General features: G+C 39.8%; 1 long non-coding RNA gene and 1 other non-coding gene across 2 annotated transcripts; one reads left to right on the top strand and one right to left on the bottom strand.

Moving 5' to 3' along the window:
* Positions 1 to 1197: 1197 nt before the first annotated feature.
* trnae-uuc (transfer RNA glutamic acid (anticodon UUC)) lies at positions 1198 to 1269 on the bottom strand. The gene has a single exon. It is a non-coding gene; the product is annotated as a tRNA-Glu (tRNA).
* A 12705-nt stretch (positions 1270 to 13974) lies between these two features.
* LOC145659496 (uncharacterized) lies at positions 13975 to 15964 on the top strand. Its single transcript, XR_014125719.1, has 4 exons — positions 13975 to 14113; positions 14248 to 14309; positions 15021 to 15092; positions 15221 to 15964. It is a non-coding gene; the product is annotated as an uncharacterized LOC145659496 (long non-coding RNA).
* Positions 15965 to 23067: the final 7103 nt, after the last annotated feature.

Genomic DNA, 23067 nt, shown 5'->3' with positions numbered 1-23067 from the left:
AAGAAATTTGAGCTGCCACTGACATAACATAGGTAAAAAACCAAATAGAAATAAATACATGGTCTTTGGCACCCTCTTGGTGGCCTTAGCAGGCTCTCATTTTGCTTATATGGTGGGACAATTGTTCTGCTGTTATCCTATCTATCGAGCAGTCCTACCTAGATTTAATGCACTTATGTACATTAGCCTTAGTCCAGGTTTCTGGTGTTTATTTTAGATGCATTTTTGGTTGTATATGTTATAATTAGGCTACTGTGAACAATTGTATACCGTATAGCTACAGCACCTGTACTTCACACACATGTAGTAATCGGATCTAGAAAGTTGCCAACCCTATTAAAATATTAGGTTTATAGTATAATATTTGAATTAAACAGACAAAGCGTTAATCACAATCATTTGCATGATGATTAAATCTTGAAACAAAAATGTATCAGAGAGCTCTAGTGTTTTTTAGAGACACACACCCAATAAAACTGTGCTTGACCATTTCTTGCCCTCTATATCATTCTCTGCAGTTTACTGAGAAAGACCTGACACTGGGTAATGCCGTTGTCTATTCGAAGGCCAAAACAACAACAATCTTGGTTATCAAAGACTCACTCCACCCTGACCACAGCCTCTTCTTTTAGAAGCCATGATAAAGCCACCATTGCAGCTTGAGAGCACAAATCTAGCCTCTTAAGAGGTGTTATGTTCCACAGGCAGTTCGATATCTCAATGCGGTCCACATGAAAGCAATTTTCTTTCCATGAGTGCAAATTGCACTTTTAATGCCTGATATTTCAGCCGCTCATTTCTCTCACTACATGACAAAACTCTCGAAACTTTTCTCCAAAAGCACTGAATGTTATTCTAACCATTTATGGCCTTTCTCCATTCATGTACACAAAGTCCAGTATGATTCCAAATGTCATCAAAAGGTATATCTGTTTGTAGCTGAACAACTTATACAATGTGATCTTTCTTCTTTCTATCAAATGAACTTAACAATTGAAACATACAAAACTGGCTGTGTTTCTTGCCAACATACTTGTGTTTGGACATGTGGGATCACTTGCATGACACTTTCAATAGCTCAGTTGGTAGAGTAGAAGTTAAAACTGTCATCCTTAGGCTGTCGGTTTAACTCCGACTCCCACAAACTTTATGTTTTAATGCAGAATCTGTCATTTTATATGAGCAAAAAAAGAGATTTTCCCTGACCGGGAATCGAACCCGGGCCGCGGCGGTGAAAGCGCCAAATCCTAACCACTAGACAACCAGGGACAAAGCTGCAAAGTCTGCACTGCATACTGGAATTGGTATGCATGAGTGGAAAAAGGCCATAAAGTGAGTTATTAATCTTTCTCTTTGTTCTACAAAAAAATGAAGTTTGCAAGAGTCAGGGCTCTTTTTTACCATCTGGGAAAAGAGGGAACGCTGGTGTCACTAACACATGGAAAGAGCTGTTATAGTATTCCCCATTTGTCCCCTTAATGTTTCTGACATTTTAGCCACTCATTTCTCTCTCTACATGAAAACACTCTAGAAAATTTTCTCCAAAAAGTACGGAATGTTATTCCAAGTACTCGGAAAATAGTCTTTTCCTCCCCCTTCTGACGCGTGAACTTATAGACGCCCTTGATTGCACGGTGTCTCTGTAATTGACAGGGGAGAGAGCGTATGCCACTCCCTCTCTCCCTAAGAGTACAGCCAATTATGCTCTTTTAGACTCCTGGCCACAAATGGCTGTGACACCATCAGTTTCAAAGTTAAACACAACTCCTATAGTACTAATAAAAGCTTCACACTCACCTCAGCTGGGACATGGCAGACACTGAAGGAAACTCCTCACTTCACTCTCTTTATCTGACCAGTCATTAAGCTCCACTGGTTTCTTCACTGTTTGGAGTTTCAGCACTTCTAGGAAGAGGGAGGTCTTTCTCTCTGAGGTCTATGTACCAGACTGCAGAAGCTAACTGGTAAACTGGCTGTAATGCTGGAAGGACACTCCTGCCTGTCTGAGTCTCAGAGTCCTTCATATGAGATTACAGATCCAGCAGGAAAACTTGTTCATCATATGCATATGACATCAGTTTCTTTATAGGTCTGTTAATAGTCTCTCTCTGATGAATAGCTGGTTGCAGACTCAGGTTCAGCAGAAATTAAAAAAAATAATAATTTTCCCACTTATAGGAACCTGTCTGATCCTGTGTTGAATCAAACCTGCAAACACAACAACCCATTTATTACATTTTTTTTCATTTAAGTTTGATTCAAAATAGCTTTATAGTCAAGACTATCCTGTATAATATTATGGAATAATTAAAAGGCAGGTTTAAAGTTTAATGCAAAGAAACAGCAAAGATCATTTGAAGATGTCATTTATCAGAACACTGGACATAGTGATTTGTAATATTAGAATAGAATCCCTTTATTTACTAAAGGTACACAGAAATGTACACAGGTACACAGAAACTTACTGTATGTAAGAGTGCAAGAGTTCAAAGCAGTATAAGTGCAGATAAAAACCACTACAGTGCCATTGCAGCTTTTAATGCTGTTTCAGTATCAGGGTCTTCAGGAAGGCTCCACCTGACAACTCTGAAGTGCCTTGCTATGCTTAAAACTGCACACACACACACACACACACACACACACACACACACACACACACAAACAAACACTCAACAAGGTGAGTTCTGCTTATTTGTTATTGGAGATTTGTTAAGAAGGCTGATCGCCATTTAAAATTAGATTTCACACACTGTAATTGTTACACTGGTGAGTTTGAGGTAGAGATGCACTTTCATTAATACTGCTTACACTGTGTTTCTTTACAACACGCATGGACGTGTTGAAGCACCTCATATGCATGGAACACTACTACTCAGAGCATTGGATGAATGAAAACAGAAGCTATCTGGCTCACACAATGTTTTAAATGTGCCAAGGGAAAGTCCAAGTGTGGCCATCCTTGAGTGGAGTGGAAGATAAATACGTTTTTTGTCTTTCAAAGCAGCTGTAAGAGTTAGTGGGTCTCATGCAAGAATATTTTCATTATGCTACATTTATTTTGAATTCTTATAACTGTGCCACATCAGATTAATCTTTTCAATTCACCAAATGATCATAATGTTTGTCCATTTATTCAAAGTTTGCATATAATACTGTGTATCTATAAATTATTGTATTTGATAATTGCCCCCAAAATGCCCTATAAGGCTAAGTGCCTTCCCTGTTTTCATCTCTGGGTAAAAGGAGCCAATTTCCTAATCTGAGGGATTAATAAATGAAAACTTCACTATGACATCATTAGTAGTGGAATTAAGAGCTGTTAAAGGCAAGAAACAGAAAACCATGTTACTCTATTTGTTCATGTTGTCACATAAGATCCCCACTGTCACGTAGACAAATAAGATATGGTCTGATAATTATATTAAAACACATAAATAAGATATGGGGTGATAATTATAGTAAAACACATAAATAAGATATGGTCTGATAGTTAGATTTTCAAAAAGATCTATAAACCTTGATAATTATATTCATAAAGAAAAAAGGTGTGTAGTTGCGCTCAATCCAGGAAAAAAAAAATGAAAACATATCCTGTAGGTGCATAAAGTAAATAGTAGAATGTAGCTTGCACATTACCAGAAGGAGAATCAAGAGGTTTTGTTAAGTTTTATTGGATTAGTGTGTTAGCTGTTGTGTGTGATATCAGCCAGTGAAACAAGAGCAAGTGTTTCATATTTCAAGATGTCGCCAGCGCTCAGAGCTAGTTTAAAACACATAAATAAGATATGGTTTGATAGATTCAAATACAGTCTCACTAAAGAATGGCCATAAATGACTATAATGAGGTGAAGGGGAGGACAGATGAGAGAACATTTGTCCTGACAGGTGATGTTACACTGACAAGTGCTGGAATGGAGCCTGTTAATTTGAACATTGGCTGTCAATATCAACATCACAAAGTATTAATATTGCAGTGTTTTGGGATTTTAAATAGCATTGACATATGGAGGCCCATGTATAATAATAATAATAATAATAATAATAATAATAATAATTAGAAACTGGATCAAAGTGACCAGTCCCTCAGGTTCGATCTCGTCCAAGTTACCCTCTGCCCTCTGTCCTCTGTAGCCGGATCCGGGGAAGTAAAGAGACACTGACACCAAGGTAGTGAATGAAGAGAGTTCAACTTTATTGAGGAAAGCACAGAGTATATATGTGTCCTATATCTACAATCTAAATCTACAGGATGACAGGGAAAAGTGAGGCAAGTTCTAAGGGTCTATGTAGAAAGGAAAGAGACAAGGTTAGTAAAAATTAGATGTTCTTTGCATGAACGACCCACGAGCTGTTCCCGTACCCGCCAAGAGGTACTCCTGTGCTTAAAGAGAGACAGGGTGAGAAAGAGAAAGGGAGGGGTAAAGCAGACAAGAAGAAGGAGTGGAAGACCTAGGGCGACCAGCTCGCGGTCAAGACGCCATGTCATGGCTGATAGGCAGAGACCTTGCGTTGGGTGCCTGAATAGAGAAAGGCTCCAGTATCTAACACTTCTAGGCATCAGCAGTAATCCCTGTATTTCTACAGTATTCTAGATCATTGCTATATTGGACTCTAACCTATTGGACTGGCTAGGATGTATTCTATGAATAAATAACAAAGAACTTTTGTAAGTCGCTCTGGATAAGAGTGTCTGCTAAATGCAATAAATGTAAACGTCCAAGGAAAGCCGCCACTAGCAGGCAAACCGAGCATTGCACAGGCCATACTTGAAATTCCCACAATGCTTTTCTCACCGGGCGTATGTCGGGGCAATAACGTCAGTTGGTCCTACCAGACAATTATCAGCATGACGAGAGTCTTTCATATCAATAAATTCTGACAACACTTTGAAAGTGATAAGCAGTGGTTAGCTCGAAAGTTATTCATAAACAAGCACATTGAAAATTACGAAGCAAGAGACTTAGATCAGTTGTCTCTATCGATAGTATGGGTGACCCATGTGTTCTTAGGATGCAGGTAGGGTCTAACGCCTTCTGTGCTGAGTTGCTGTTTCCAGATTTTAAAAATAGAACATTGTTAAACAGCATCTGTAATATTTAAGGAACATGTGTTATAAGTATAAAGTGTTAGAGTAAGTGTTTTGGCCCCTGACTGCCATTAGGATAAGCCAAGACAACCGCTCACTACATTAGCTTATCTACTTGTTAAATCAGCCTGAAATTAAGATACAGCTAAAAGTGTAGATTTTTGTACTAACATTTTAACAATTTCAGCCAAAGTATTCAGAATGTAAATGTTTGGTCTAGCAGGTATGGCCCACAACTGATGCAGAGAGTGCATGACATGGCAGAGGGGATTCATGTTGGCAAAATGCCCTCCTACAAATTAGTCTCAAATACTGAAGCAAAAAAGAGGCCGAATTAATCTGATGGAAGTAAGTCTAAAAGGGCTTCTTGATGATGTTACCCTGGTGACTTGCATTCTTTCCAGATGCTCAACAACCACTAAAAGTAGTGCATTGCTAAAAACTACTACTTGTTGTGCTGGAGGTGTTGAAAATATGGTTTCCTTGTCATTGTCAGTTTGATTTTATAAGGTTCTACGTGGGTATCGATAGGAGCTGAAACTGTGCATGTGTTGCCTCTCTGAGGAGATGAGCCAATGAGGAAGATGCCCGTGTTCAAATTTGGCTCTAGACCACGCTTTGAGCCGGTGCACTTTGTCAGCGGTTGAAGTTGCAGCAGCATTGGCGGAGTGGGACACAATGGTGAGAAGGAGAACGAGAAGGATCTCAGGAGTGAGAAGCTGAACAGCGGCAAGCAGCGGGAGGCTGGAGACAAAGCCTCTCCTCTCCCTTCTCTGACACAAACACAGTCACGTGTTATATACTCACAAAATCCAGCATCTTTTATTTGCTGTTAGCTGGCAAAGAGTAATCAGTATAGTCAGATTCCTTTAATGTAAACACTTGGGAAAATTCCTGCCATGATATCACTTTGGACACAGGGAAGATCTGATAGTAAATATTCTGGCAGGGACGGGCCATGACGGCTAAGGAAAGTTTATAATGAAGGTTAATTACACAATTCCATAAAATATAGATTCAGTTAAAATGATCAAACTTTTAAGTCATTCATTTTTATTTTTATGTAGTTAACCCTTTCTTACCGACTTAGTACAATGACAGGAGTTCATCAGAAACGCTCTCAGTGGCATTTCTGCTTGAATTGGCTTGACTTAGAAATGGTTGGCTAGAAGATTCCTGCCATAAGATCACTTTGGACACAGGGAAGATCTGATAGTAAATATTATGACAGGGTGAGGTCATGACTGCTTAGAAAAGTTTATAATGAAGGTCATGAAAGGTCAGTTTTGACTAATTGCAAAAAACGCCATGTAAACTTTAGAACGGGAAAGTCAAGTGGTCTGAGCGAAGCGAACTGCGAACGAGGCATGGACCAGACTAACCAGGACCAATATTTTGAAAGGGATCAGAGGAGGATGACATCAAGAATCATTATGATGATCAAGTGGCGCACGGTCAAGCAAATTGCAACCAGATACAATGCTGTTGCTCCAACTAACATGTCTGAATGCACAGGTCATCGTCCCTTAGCACATTTGGATGACCTGTTCAGATGACCTGTTCGAGTGTCATTGCTGTCTGAGGCAAACAGAATGGCAAGGCTCCAGTGGGCAGAAGAGCAGAAAACTAAACAGGGGAACATCATCTTGTCAGATGAATCCAAAATTCTGTTGCACTATGATGATGGGAGGGTAAGAATTTGGCATAAGCAGCATGAATTAACGAGTCCTTCCTGTCAGATGTCAGCAGTTCAAGCTGGTAGAGATGGCATAAAGGTGTGAGGAATGTTTTCTTGGCACACCATGGGTCCTCTGAAATCAGTAGATGTTTGAAAAGAAGGGCTTACCTATGTATTGCGACCGAGTGCATCCCTTCATGCAGCTGCTTAAACTATGGCAGAAGGACACTTTCAACAAGACAAGAAACCCTGCCGCAAGGGTTGTATAATCACGGATTTGTTCCAGTATCAAGACAGCAAATTTTCAATGTTTCCCTGGCCTTCACAGTCCCCCAATCTTAATCCTATAGAACATCCCTGGATAAAGGTATAACAGGCAGTTTAGAACATGTCAGTCCCTCCATGTAATTTGAGAGAAAATATCCTATGAAGATTGGACCAGGATTCCTGCAGGGTATTTTCAGCATATAGTGGAAACTATGCCAGAAAGAATTGCTGCAGTTCTGGAGGCGAAAGAAGGTCCAACATGCTATTAAATGGGTGTACTTAAGCCAGATACACTGTGTCCTATAATAGGATGTTGCTGGAATGTATGTGGATGTTGTTGGAATGGCCGCAGAGTTGCAGCAGCAGTACAGGTAGTCTGTGATCCTTTCCCCCATCCGAGTGAGTTTGCCCTATTACACGGGGTCGAGTTATGATGTGAATGTTTAATTACACAGGATGGATTGTGGGCGACGGAACCGAACAGCCTTCAGGATTCAAATAGAAAAAGGTGAAACTTCTCCAGCCTTTGAGTTAATCACAGGACTATTGCATAGCAATTAGGGATAACAGAACAGCTTTCGGGGGGTTTGGGTGGGTTGCCTTATCCGCCCCTTTAACAGAGTAGTCACAGTTCAAATTTCCCTTCTTCCATTGTTTACAAGGCAATATACATGTGTTTTATTTATAGTGCACGGAGTAATAAGCAGCAAGTCTGGTCTGTCTGCTTTGGAAGAGAAACATTTGGCCAAAAGAGCAAGACACAGCCAGGAGGATGATTGGTAAGAGCAGATTAGTATATGCACCTTAAAGCTGTGCTCTACGGCTAGGTCCTGTTCCATGACTGCATATATACATTTACTACTGACATTGCCATTTGTATCTGGCCATTTACAGTGCACTCTTGCTCAATGGAGCACTTGAAGCTGATTTTCCATTGTGTCGTTATTATGTTCAAGAGATGTTTGACCCGGTCAGGGTGACACACTTTAGTGAGGGCAGCAGTATCCTAGAGGACAGGACACTACAGACAGTGACGAGGTGAGAGGTTGAGTTTTTTGTTACTCTCTCTATGACATACTTTTCATGCCAGGTACTATTGTCCAGTTCAGCCCAATTTAATTTACTGCCTTGTATTATCATATATAAATTGCTGAACATCTTATCACTCAGTTTCAAACATCCCCTCAGCTGTTTTAATCCATTTCGGTTATTCAGAAGTACTGCTAAATGGATGTGGTGGGAAAATGAGAGCACATCAAACACAGACAGCTTTATGCATTGAGTAGTAAAGAGTAAAAGTTTATTGAGTTCTGTCCCCTGTATAACAGAGTAAGAGGACTGAACCGCAGTACGGTCCCCCTCCCCTTATACACAGAACAGAAGAAAGAGAAAAAAAAGAAAAACGACTCCTACAGAGTATCTGCTAATTCATGTTTTGGTTAGCCTGAGCGCTGAAGGCTTCTTCTATCTCTATGGTTAGAACGGTATGTGAGCAGCTGGTGTCCCTGACTCACATGCTTATCTGCAGACTGTTATGCTGTGACTATAGAAACATAAAGCAAAGTAAAATAAAGCAAAGTAAATTTCCACAAAATGAAGCAAAGTAAATTTCCACAACATTTCCCCCCTTTATTCTAGATCACACATTATCACACATTTATTCAGCAAATAGCACTACGATGTCTTCATGTGGATCACCAGCACAGCCCATCTTGGGGAGCAGAATGTCTTCAAAGAGCTGGCGTTGGTCATTGGCATGGCCGCTGAGCGCTGGCATGGTGAACACACTAGAAAGACGTCTGACACGCAATGACAAAAAAGGAGGTAAACACAGAAGAAGAAGAAAAAGAAGAAGAATGGGTAGCAGAATGGGCAACGCTACAGCCGCTACTGGAACTGTAGGCTGCGGAGTGAAGGCAGATCACATATGATTCATATAATCAGTAATATTAGCGCTGAGATCTGGAATGTAAAAACAGCAGGAAGTGTTAATCATTTTGCACACTCCTCCTTCCTTCATGGTAAGGAGATCTAATACCATTCTATGTTGAAGCACTGCTGCCCTTATCGCTTGTTGTTCTATCTTTAAGGCACTTGCTGCTGAGGTGTCATTAACAACTTGCAGTAACTGATAAGCTAAGCCATTGATCTTTTGCAGGTCTGCTACTGTGCCACCGCCCAGGAAAAGGGACCAACCAATGGTTTCACCCGGAGTGGTCCATGGGTCCCTCAGAATTCTACCGCAAAAGTCTGTGCTGGTTATGTCTCTCCTCACCCTGTGCTGCTTGGCATGGGGAAGTGTATACACCTGCGTCCTTGGGCGCACTACAGCTGGATAACAACAACCAGTCCAGTTCTGTGGCAATTCACCATAGGCCACCGAACCCACATTACATTCTAATACCCCTGCAGGGTTGTCATGGAGCAATTCCACAGGGAACTGCTATTGGAGTCACTGCAAGTGCCATTGCTGTGCACCTGCACATAGTCGACGCATCTGGACCAGCCTTCCGGCACCTGCTGCTTCATCTACTATACAAATATCTCACCCTTTCTAGCTGCCACATGCAGCATCATTTTCGGTGGTGCGGGGTTAGTGGGACTGGGACAGTTTGAGGTCTGGTTAATAACCTGGCACATAGAGATTGTCATATTCACTTCTCCTACGTCTGCGTTTTTCAGAGGGATTACAGTCCTTGGAACACTGGTGTGCTGGCACACCAGGCACTCTTGCTTGATATGTTGGGCATGCACAATGGCTGACATACACGCTGTATTTTGTTGGCATTTAGCTGCTAATCGTTCTGCCTCAGTGGCGTTGGGACCCTGAAATGGTAACAAGTCTTCTGATAAGTCATGGGATTCTTCATCCATATTAATATGCAGTCTATGTTCTGACTGTGTTAGCTGTGTCTGATTTTCTCTACCGTCTCTTGACAGTTCCGAGTGTCGAAAGGGTAGGCCTTGCCTTTAACACCCTACTCAACACAGTTCCGACCTAGTCTGTTTGGGTGCTGCTGCTTGGATTTGTGGCTGGTGTCGGAGCCTTCTTACAGTGTGTGTGATGTACCCAGGTTCCTCGTCCTTCTATTTTGACAGCAGTGTGGGTTGTTAACAGGAGGTTCTAGTTATCTCCACCTGGTGCCTTCAGTGGCGGTAGCCCCTGACTGAATTTCCCGTAATGTGGCCTGCGGGGTAGCAGCGGTTTCCTGTATTGCTTGCACAGCGGTTTTAGTTGCAGCTGCCTTTGCTACTCTATCTGCAAAATTATTCCCCTTGCTGATTTGGTCTTCTGTAGTCCTGTGAGCTGCACACTTAACAACTGCAATTGTCTTTGGCAGCGAAATGGCTTCTAGCAAGATAGTGATGTCTAATATATTTACCCGAGCTTGTCAGGAATTGCCTATGTTTCCATATGGCTCCAAAATCAACAGTTTTGTCTGCAGCTAGTTTGCATGCTTCCGTCAGTGCTACTAGTTCAGCAGCCTGCGCTGAATAGGAGGATGGTAATACTTCTGTTTTAAGTATTTCATGATCTGTTACTACCGCGTATGCTGCCCTATTGACCCCTGTGTCGTCCCTGCTTGCTGACCCATCCACATAGAGGCATTACTTATGGCTTCTTCAAAGAGATCAACCCGCGGTATATATACTTCAGCTAAGACTGCTGTGCAGTCTTGTGGATCTCCATCCTCCTTCGTAGGAAGGAGTCTAGCTCGGTTCAGTGTTATACACCTTTTGACAGTTATATTAGGCATATCTAAGAGGGTGGTGTGGTATCTCAGCTACCACTGGGCTGATAAGTGTGACACTCTTTGGTCCTGCAGTATTCGGTGTACTGCGTGTGGGACTAAAACAGTAAGAGGGGAGTATGCCACTATGGTTTAGGTAGCGACATTATGTCTTGTGGTCAGTTTTGAGACAGCTTGTGTGTATTTCCCTTAATGATATGCCCCAAGAACGTCACTTCCTCCTTACAATTCTGTAATTTTGCTCTACTAGGTCAGTTACATGTATGTTACATCTGAAATATTTCCATGAGCTTTTACGCAACATACTAAACAAAGGTTAGGAACAGGCTAAATCAAATCAGGCTAACTCTCAGCAGGTCAAAAGTACTTCAGACTGCAAACTATGATCCAGTATTTTATCAAATTTTATCAGAATTGTAACGCAGGGAGGCTTGGCAGGATACAAAAGACGAGCAGTGATGCATAGAACGATGTTTATTTAGAGACATGGAAGACAACGTAGCACTAAGGCTATCGTGGGATCAAACACTGACAATGTTAACGTTTACACAAATGACTTATATGTGCAAACAATAACAACACAACGAAGAGCAGGCATGAAACACAAGGGAGCGTGGCCACACGGAACACACACATAAGCAAACACACACACGGGGAGACGTTTGGGGGGGGGCGTACTGTGTTCACACATGCTCTCTCTCTCTCTCTCTCTCTTTCTCTCTCTCTCTCTCTCTCTCTCTCTCTCTCTGTCTCTCTCTCTCTCTCTCTCTCCATCCTTTGGGTTTCAATAATACCCCCAGGGCAGACAGAGCCACTATTCAAGCAATGTAATATTCTGTTCTGGCTCCTCCTACCTCTGCAATGACATCCTCAGCTTTTATTTCAGTGGGTGTTGCATAGCCACTCATAAGTATAAATATGCCCCTGCCTGAGCTCCTGAAATTACTACAGCCTATTAAAAAAAACCCTAATGAAATATGCAATTGCTTATAGTAGATTGTTCAGCCTTTTATATTCAGTTATTCATGACTATAGCTAGGCACCCCTGTGTGCAATTATATCCGCATTTCAATGATTGTGCTCATTTTTGAGTATCGTATGAGCTAGTAACATCTCAGCAAAAGAAAGGATTTCAAATGTGCATTAGTCTTTACAGCAACCTAAGATAATCCTTTTGCAGGAAAGGAACTGGTAACTATGCACACCCTCCATAATGTTCAGAAGATATTTAAAGTGCTGGACAGTCGAAGCATTATGTGTGCGCGTGCGTGATGTTATTAACGTGACAGTAAAAGCTCACCATTTTTAAACGGGGGCTGATCGACTTTCCACTTATGCAAGACTTATGTCAAGAGTACATGTCAAAAATTAGAGATGGAATGAGGGGCTAAATGCAACAGTCATACAAGGCATACAACAGTCAAAGGTAATGTGGAAACACACTTAAAAACAAACTATAAGATCATGATTGTCAATTACATTAAGAAAACAAACAAACAAAAAAATATATAACTGTCATATAGAAACAGAATACAAACTGTCTTCCAAGATTGCAACATATTTACATAATTAACAAAATATTAATTAATTAAAATTCTAATTATTCACACCAATAATGCTCGGTGACTAGAAATCGTTTTTGGTTGTAGCTTCATGTAATCCTGTAGCTACCAGTCTCTTTCAGTGAAAATGGTCAGGTACATGTATGTTACATCTGAAATAATTCCATGAGCTTTTACGTAACATACTAAACAAAGGTTACGAACAAGCTAAATCAAATCAGGCTAACTCTCAGCAGGTCAGAAGTACTTCAGACTGCAAACCATGACCTAGTATTTTGTCAAACATGTTTGTTATTACATTATCAGTGACTTAGCCTTGTTAAAGTAGATGAGGGCTTGTGCTCGTGAGAGAGTGACAATAAGCAGCAGCATAACCTTGTAGAGCAGCACCTGCTCCGAGTTACGCATACGCACTAACGGGTCCGTGTATCTCTGACTACAGGTGAACAAACCGGTACAGTGTGCTGGCGTAAGTGCCATTAACCACTCTAAACTGGAGTTTTGAGTGTATATACGTGGAGGAAGGACAAGTAGTTAAAGAGGATTATGTCTCCACGTGTTGTGGTTGCTGGCGGTACTGGTCAGCGCAGGGCACGTGTGGCAAAGCTGGACATACTCCTGTCCAGCGATCTGGCAATGCAAAACAGAGAGAGTGAGCTGCAACAGAGTTCCAGAGTTTTAACAAGAATTTTGAATTATTGACAACTCGCATATAAGAACAAAGTGAAAGATTTAGGATCATGCTTTTATGTTTCCAGAAGATTAACTCACCTGCCTTTCAGAGACGTGCAGAGCGGAACTTTCAAAAAGCTTATCAACGTGACGAGAATGTGACGTTTAGGTTCATCTATAGTGTTACAGTAACAATGTGAAATATGGATATTGAGGTCAGCATCACTTAAGAGTGTATGTGTGAAACATCCTTGTAACCATAAATGTTGTGTTGTTACAAAATTAAGCAGTCCATCCAGTTTCATTTACCTGATTTATTAGCAGCCTGTGCCCACGGTCTGACTCAAGTATCTTTATTTTAATTTCCTCCATGTTGTTTATAATAGGCCTACAGTAAGAAATCCTTTTAAAGGTGATCGCCATTTCTCCCACCGTATACTGTTGAAGCATACAAGATTTTATTCAGTGAGAGATATGTCATTTATGGGGATTAGGTACAGCGCGTTTTGTTCAGGACATTCACGACGATATATGTGCTAAATGGGATTGTAAAATAAATAGCTAGCTAGCCATGTATTTAGACAGAACCTGAATTGTGTTACATGGGTATTTTTATCCCATGTTTTTAAGGCTGCGTTATGTACAGCCTAGCATAAATAAATACGCAAGAATGCAGAGCACGAATAGTCATTGCTTGCAATCACTAGACAATCACTAGCAACTACATTTGCTAATCATTTTCTCTTTAAAGTTGCTGTAAATTGGAAACTATTGCAGACGTGACGTGTGATGTCATAATGCAGCCGCATCAATTAAGCGATTATGATGTAGTCAAAGAACAGATTTTTCAAATGAACAATTTCTGTGAACCATTTTTAGTCTACAGATCACAGATAACGGTTACACCTGGATTTTCAAACTAAATTTATTATGGGTCAGTCCGGTAGTTACGATTGCAATCCAAGACGCAAGGAACATGTTCCTTCTGAGAAATATGAAAAGGAAAAGCACGGGATATTTGCTAAATATGGGAAAAAGAAAAACGAAAAAACACGAGCCCAGATCCCTGCTAGAATAGAGGATGACTTCTTTAAGGGTAAGTTCTGACCACAGCCACCACTTGGATGAACTGTGTGTGTGTGTGTTTGTCTGAGAGAGAGAGATCTACATAGAAGTGTTCTAAGTATCTTTACAACACTAATAAGACATTTTCTGTTACTTTTTAAACAGATACTAGAACAAAGTGTTTAATGAAGAATGACTTCACTATTGAGAGAACTCAATCAGCCATAGTAAGTAAAGTAGAACCAAGACAAATGATTTAAAGCCATACTGTGGCAATGGACAAAAGCCACAAAAAAATGGAAAAACAGCTATGGTGAACAGTGATGCTAATTTAATGCTTGTACTTAAGTACATTGAAATGTCTCTGAATATAATTTACAAATGCATTTCAACAAATGTTTGAGAAATTAATTAAAAACACTAATGTAAATGTATTCAGAATATATTTAGGACACATACATTTAGCATATGCAATCTTTGTCAATTACAGGAAAAAAAAATACTGTTGGTGGGTTTTTTGTTTGTTTGTTTTACATTCTCCTTACTATAGAATTAACAGTCGACTGTTCGGTGACTTTGCATGCTGAGTTGTAACACTGATTATTAGTATAATTGTGGCAAGAATTAAAATCAACACTAGCTAAAATGACTGAATGCATTGGAATTTATTATTCCAATAGCACAATTTGAATGGGTCTACGGTACCTTAGTGTGTCAGGTCCTGTTATTTCTGTTGAACATTTGATGTTTGCGGGCACATTTTTACATCATTAGGCCTGCAGGCTATGTGATTACGGCTATGCGATAAAAATTGTATTTGTTTCCTTTCCAGTCCAATACAAATTATACATTACAAATGTATCAAAATGTAATTAAAGTCATATTTCAATTAAATGTATTTAAATACTGTTCAACAATATTTCTACTCATATCTACAGGTGGAACCTAAAGATATGAATGTCAATGAGAGGGATAAATGTATTGAGGACCTGGAAGCCATGATTGCTAGAGTGAGAAAGTCTGCAATGCAGCAGAGCAGTCCTAACACTTGTTTTCCATAAATACTAACAATGAAATTAAATATGCATTTCAAGTAGATGTAATTAAATATTGCTCAACACGGTATTTGTGTCTGCAGGTGGCCAAACTGTTAGGATTAGAAGCCGTACTTGCTCGGGAGGATATGGCTGCATAACCTCTGATGACAGCAATAAACAGCATTAAAAATACTCATTTTTCAGTCTAATCCCTGCCTATGTTGTCTGCAACACAGTCAATTAAACCATGGATAGTAATTATATCTTATTTTTTTTGTCTCACAAACATTCTGAATGTAACATTTCCTACAGCTTTTAAGATACAATCACCATACTTGGCACCCACACTATTTTTTCCCTTCATGTCCACTTACATCTATGTGGCTTAACAATCACAATTCATTTTTACACAACCAATTTCCAATTCTATATATATCGCTCGGAATTCAACAGACACCTGACTCAAGTATTTTTATTTTAATTTCCTCCATGTTGTTTATAATAGGCCTACAGTAAGAAATCCTTTTAAAGGTGATCGCCATTTCTACCACTGTATACTGCTGAAGCATACAAGTTTTTATTCAGTGAGAGATATGTCATTTGTGGGGATTAGGTACAGCGTGTTTTGTTCAGGACATTCACGACGATATATGTTCTAAATGGGACTGTAAAATAACTAGCTAGCTAGCCATGTATTTAGACAGAACCTGAATTGTGTTACATGGGGATTTTTATCCTATGTATTTAAGGCTGCATTATGTACAGCCTAGCATAAATAAATACGCAAGAATGCAGAGCACAAATAGTCCATAGTTTATTTTCCCTTCTATATAAGCCCGCAGGTTCATAGGTGACTAGCTTTTATAATTTCATGTGTAATTTGAGCATAATGGTGGAAACTTCAAAGAACAATATGGAAAAAAAAGGAGGGTTGTTTACATAATTGCCCTTGAAAAGGTTTATAAGAATTAAACTCTTGTGTACCCCTCCGACATTCTCCGGAGGGTCCCTCAAAAGCATGTTTCTATTTAAGTTGCAATAAAGGACGGGACCAGCTATTCTCTTCAACTAATTCTGATATCAAGTGGAAACAAGTTGTCAGGTTCTGGTCCGCACCCAACCAGGAACGCACACACAGACACGTACACACATATCCGCACAAATCACCTACCACGACCACTGCTCGGTTGACAATCACACACTTATCAACCATCATGATCACCTGCTACTAATTAACTCTCTCCCTATTTAAACCCCTCACGTACCATCCTCCAGTGTTTCCCATTTAGCATACTGTGGAGTAAAGCTGAGCCTGTCTTCATGAGCTTCCCCACATCTGTGTTTTTAAAACTTTTTGCCAGTGCTTTGTGTGACTAATATCCTGCCTTTTTATCCCTCACTCATGTCTTGCTCAGGTGTCAATATGTCACACAACTAAATTAGTGTTCTATTATTTTCTTAGTTTGTACAAGAAGTACAAATATGTAGCTACCTAACATTTATAATGTGTGTTTTTTCTTATATTGTTAACATTAAAATGTAAAACCAAGTGAAAACATTTAAATGTAAAAACAGGTTTGACACTGCTTTGGATCTAGTGAAAATACTAGAAGCTGTCAACACCATGACCTGAGCAGACTGCATTTAACACATAGAGAGAGACAGAGACGATGTACGACAACAACCAAAGGTATTCAGATGTTAAGGGAATCCTTTTACTTAGTCTTCAATTATGCACTCCATAGATGTCATGAGGGACAGCCTCACAAGAAAGGAGGCCTGGTGCATGGCATGCAGTGGTGCCTATCATGCGAACACAGAGAGAGACAGAGACAAGGTAGCAGACAACAACCAAAGGTGTTCAACTACTGTCAGGTCTTTCTCAGTAAACTTCAGAGAATGAAGTACAGGGCAAGCACTTGAACATGCACATGTTCTTGCCTGGATACAGACACTTTGCCTCAAAGACAGTTGCCTCACAGGTTTGTTCCAAAATGACTTCCCTTATCCCTTATTCCCTTATGCAACAGGAATCGAAAAGAAAGGTGTGAGCAAGTACACCCTCCACTGACAAGCTCCTGTTGTTTAAGTGTAAATAGATTCTGTGACTTGAACAAGTCTGCTCCTTCTCTCATCCAATATAGAAATTGCTCACCGAATTACAATAAGTGAACAAGGTGTAATGAACTTGCTGTGAGAATGATCTCAGTAATTAACTCAAAAATGATAGGCTCAGAAGTGTTGATTTTTTTTAAAGTCGGAAGGATTTTGATATTTCAAGCTTGCCAGCAGAACTAGCTAGCCTAAGCTGGGATGACAGCCAATGCACAGCATCACAGCTGGGGGAAACGGATGTGAAATGTCAGTTTAATCGGCAAGGCTCAAGGCAATAGGGTCCTGTCCCTTGACTGAGGTTGATCTAGAGGTATTTCAAGAAACTTCTCAAGCACACTTTAGTGGCAAAGAACAATATTTTCACTTGAACAGGGACCTCAGATTAAAAGTCTGATGCTCTACTGACTGAGCTATTCAGGATAGAAGCAATATCAGAAACATTCCAAGTGCAATGTACATGTATGCAAAGAATACATGATTGAGTTCATGTGTATCGCATTAAGATGTCAATCTGCCTATGGAACATAACACCTCTTACGAGGCTCGATTTTTGCTCTCAAGCTGCGATGGTTTTGTCATGTTGTCTAAGAGAAGAGGCTTTGGTCGGTGGAGTGAGTCTTTGATAACTAAGATTGTAACTAAGATTGAAACTGCTCACCGCACTACATCGAGTACACAAGGTGTAATGAACTTGCTATGAGAACGATCTCAGTAAGTAACTCAAAAAGGATAGGCTCATCATGATGCATTAGCTAACAGTCGGCACTCATACACAAGTGTGAATGTTCAACATTCATTCAAGCATCTCGAGGTCACAGTCTGTAGTGTGTACAAAAGGAATCTAAAGGAAAGGTTTGAGCAAGTGCATCCTCCACTGATAAGATATATAACTTTAGACTCCAATTGTAACATTTGAAAAAAGATGTACATACAGTCCATTTGTTTAAAATGTTCATTGATGTGAAGCTCATATTATTTTGCCCCCACTTACGCAGAACTTGATTGGTGGAAGAATACAACAGGGGAACTTTCAGTGGTACTTCACATGACTGACACTGTGTAGACTTTAACTAATGTACAGTTGTGTAGCTTTAGAGTTGTGTACAATTAGAGCAAGTGACCTAAGCAACATGTATTGCATACACAGTTTGCCTTAACAAACCTATCACATCATCATGGTCAGAATATTTGTTATAGATACATGTAATGCTTCAGCATTGCTACTAGTTCTAATACACTCAAACTAGTGCACCAGAGTGGGTGATGGTAATGGTACTGTTAGAAGCAAACCTATATGACTGGGGTTGGGCTTCCACACACTGTCCCTTTCTCCCAATTCACAGAGCGGAAACGACTCGTTTTCAGCCTGTTTTTTTTTTTTTTACACAACCAATTTCCAACCTCTATAGATATCGCTTGGAATTCAACAGGCACCTGTTGCTACTGCACCTTTTAAGACGGATGTAAGATAAATGAGCTCCTTTATGATTGGTTGCCCTGTATTGTGCTTCATTCAAAAGGTACTCAGAGCTGAAATGCCTGAGAAAGGCAATTTAAGTGGGTGTGCTAAACCTCTATAGGCTGAATAGGCAGAGATAGGTAAATAAAGTGTTCTTGTGACATTAGAAATACAAATTTCAAAAGGGGCATTTTTGGCAGCTTAACTGACATAGTTAAGAATTTTAACATTTAAAATATATATATTAAAAGGAGAATGTTACTTATTTCACTCTGACTGTAAAACAGTACATATTGTGTTAAATGGGATTTCCATCCCATGTTTTTAAGGCTGCCTTATGTATAAATAAATATGCAAGAATGCAGAGCATGAAAAGGTCAGTCTTCCATTCTGTATCACATACCTACCCTTGATAACACCGTGGTAACTGGGAACCTACCCTTGATAACACTGTGGTGACTGGAAAAAAAAACAACCCTTTTTACTCAGTTGTCACTACTTCCAATAGACTTCACTCTAATCTCATAGAAGTCTACCCCTTTCCGTGTCCTCCGGAAACAGCACTTCCGTTGTGTTGTGACAGGATTTGTTCCTGAAGTTGTATGCGTTTTCTAAATTTGCACCGCATTTCTAAAGTGTGTTACCACTTTGATGAATATGCTTTGTGTATTTGCAGCACGATGGGTTTTCCAGGACACTGTAATTTATGCATGTTTAATTCCATCTTTTATTCACGTACTAAGCCCAACTCTATAGGCTAATATTTATAAAACCGAGATAACCATAGAAACGTCTTCATCTGTGCCTGATACTTTCACGGAAAAACGGAACTGCTGCTTGTCAAGCTTGTTTCATCAGGTTTTATATCGTCGTCATGACGTGTTTGAATTGATCCCAGGCATATGCAGTCCTCATCAAAATCCATGCATGTCCTAGGCTGTGAGTAAGGTAGCTAGCTATGTTCTCTCTCTGGTCACAGTTGGCAAATAAATTATGCATATAGATTGTGGGGAAAACACTTTAGCACGTGTTCTCCAAAGAAGTGTCTTAATATGAGCTATCTAGCTAGTTCCAATGTCAACTGTAGTCATAACACTGGGTTTCTCTCTGTGCTCAGGTGTCTTATTCGCATGCCAGTAAGATGTTAGTGATATTGCAGTAGTGTGAATTTTTATGTTGCCCGTGATGAAAGGTGACAGCGAATAAAAATCCAAACATTTTTTTGGTTCAGGTCTTTTTAACGGTCATAACCGACACATATTTATCTAACAAAAAAATCAGGTTCCTCTAAATGTGTGGAAGAACTGCTGTGTATATTTTTGTTTCCAGTGGCCTGAGTACCTAAAATATCACCATTTTAGGAAGCAGGAAAGCACGGCTGCTTACAAACATGACATTAGTAAATTATTTTTGGGATATTTTCATTTATGATTTTCCCCTTTTTGTTGTTTGTTTGCTTTTTTACTTTCATTTTTTGTAGGGACTGTGATATATATTTTGTTATTTGAATGCATAATATAGCTTTGGCACTCCCACAGACACTTGTGTATATACACATATTAGGGGAGATTTTTTTCCATTGGTTTGTATATGTTTGTGAAGGAATGCACATAGTTCTTATGTTTGAGCCACTTTAAAGATATTTTTTGACTTGTATCAGAAAGGAATGCAAGCATTTATTCATATCAACATTTTCCTTGCAGAGTCATTTCAAAGACGATGCAACAGAATAGTTTTGCTTTTCTATTCTGTACTTTGTTTATTGACCGGTAATTCCACATAGTCAAAAAGCATTTAAAATTACATTTATATTTCTGGTATTTGGCAGACTCTCTTATCCAGAGGGGCTTAAAAAAGTGCTCTGTCATTTTCTCATAGTGGTACATATTTTAATTATCTAAGATTTACATTTAGAAATTGAAAAGTATAAAACAGATAACTGTTACCTAATTGACTGTGGATAAACTAATCTTAAAATGTCCAAATCCAAATCAGACATTTGCCACACTGTATGATTCAATCTTAATCATTTCAAAACAAGGTGTTGCATGAAGGCTGTTGTACTGGAACACTCTTCCTTCCTGCCATTATAACTTTTCCCATTGCAGAAATGTCAGCTGAATAACCGAAACCATGGCAAAGTAAGAACTGACATATTAAGTCATCCCAATGTCAACGGGCAACAAAATTTGCCCTGTCATGCAAGGTTTTTAAGTGAGAGGAATTCAATTTTCCAATAAGTATATATTACATATTCATAAATAAGTGTTATTACACTTAAATATATACAAGATTACTTTCTATAATGGACAGGTGTGTGAGTGTTGCCCCTGTCTTTGGTACCTCTTTTCCATATCATACATGATATTCCAGTATACTAGAACAAAAAAAAAACTATTTGGATTTAGTGCACAAACATACATAAGAAAAATATTTATTTATATGTTTGCTTGTCTGTTTTTGCATTGGACAAAATCTTAGTTAACCTGTGTATGTCTCAAGCCATAGCTCGCAATCCCAGAGAGGATGCGTGGGGAGCCGCACCCCTTGGGAGGGGGTTCTGTCACGGGACGCTCCCCCCCCACAAGTCACTTGGTACGGCTTGCCGCGTGCAGTGGGGGTTCACTCTTGTTTGTGGCCACACCCCCGTGGCACGCACCTGTATGGGGCTAATTGTTAGTCTTCGTCAGTCTATGTAAAACCCCGTCGGTGCGTGCCTCGGTGTTGGTCACTGTTTGTTAGCATCTGACAGAGTATGTTTGTGTCCAGGTTTGTGTAGCCATTGTATTTGTTTGTCTCGCCCATGTTAATCGTCATTAGTATAATGTCATTAAATGTTGCACAAAGTCCAGGGAGTCTGTGCATCCTGTTCCACGCCCTGTGGCACTCAGGCCGTTACAGTTGTACTGTCAGTTGGATGGAGCTGTGCGTGTGTGACTGTCTCTTCTGTCAGTTGGGAGGGGCTGTATGCGTGAGTGTAAGGTGATCCCTGTTCCTCAGCTGGGAGGCGCTGTGTGGGTGTGTCTGAAAGAGCTTACTTTTCTCTCTCCCGACTGCGCTTCTTTCCTGCTGTTAGAACTCACTCTCCTATCCCTTCTCTTAACCTTGTCCTAAATAAGATTGTTTTTCTATACGGTCCTGAGCCTGGTGGAAAGGTCATCCTACCCTGAGGTCCACCAAAGCCTACCCAGGATCCTTTGCTGAAGCCTTCAGAGGCCTTTACAGAGGCCTCTGCCCTGTACGCAAATCATTCTGAAAGGGCAAAGAATCTCTATACTCCCTTATGTTTTATGTTATTAATATGTCACATAGTTTACACTTGTTACTCTGCTGCGCTCCGTTCATTGGCAACAAGTAGCTGCATGCATCAGATTTAAAACCTTGATACTTGCCTACAAAACCAAAAATGGACCAGCCCCTTCATACATGAGGTCAATGGTCAAATTCCGATCCGTACCTTGAGTACTTCGAACCTAAAGTACTGCTCGGCTTGAAATACTTCATGGACGACAAGCATCGAGACTATTTTCTGTCCTGGCTCCAAGATGGTGGAATGAATTCCCACTTGCTGTCCGGACAGCAGAGTCCCTTGCAGTCTTCAAAAGCAGACTGAAGACCCATCTATTTGCAGAATATTTAAAGGACAACTGACACTGCTCCCATATTGACTGACTAAATTAGTACTTATTGTAGGGTATTGTTTATTACACTGATGTTGTTTAACACACTCTAGCACTTATTGTTTATTGCACTCATCATTGTTTAAGATAGACCTTATGTATTTTGTACTTCTAAGTATCAGCATTGATCCCTGTATTCTACAGTATTCTAGTTCATTGGTATGTTGGACTCTAACCTACTGTACTGCACTAGGATATTCTATGAGTAAATGACAAAGAACATTTGTAAATCACTCTGGATAAGAGCGTCTGCTAAATGCCGTAAATGTAAATGTAAAATGTCTAATACAAATAATAGGCCTGTTTTCCCTGCTAACACTCTATTACTTCATTTCCCCCCTTTTTTGACTTTGTCACAAACCAATCTACTAATATTTTATGCTCTATTTATACTCTTTCCTCTTAAGCTTGTCCTAAAGAAGATTGTTTGTCTATATGGTCCTGAGCCTAGTGGAGAGGTAATACATCTTACCCTGAGCTCCACCAAAGTCTACTCAGGATCCTTTGCTGAAGCCTGCAGAGGCCTCTGCCCTGTACGCAAATTATTCGGAAAGGACAAAGACTCCCTATACTCCCTTATGTTTTATGGTATTAATATGTCTAATGCAATGTTATGCCTCTTTTCCCAGTTAACACTCTTTTTATTACCTCAAACTTATGCTTATTTTGCATCTCTTCTAGGTATTTTAGCAGT

The sequence above is a fragment of the Electrophorus electricus genome, chromosome 10 (genome assembly GCF_041902795.1).
Source record: "Electrophorus electricus isolate QZ-2024a chromosome 10, ASM4190279v1, whole genome shotgun sequence".
Lineage (NCBI taxonomy): Eukaryota > Metazoa > Chordata > Actinopteri > Gymnotiformes > Gymnotidae > Electrophorus > Electrophorus electricus.
This window is presented reverse-complemented; position numbering and strand designations above follow the sequence as displayed.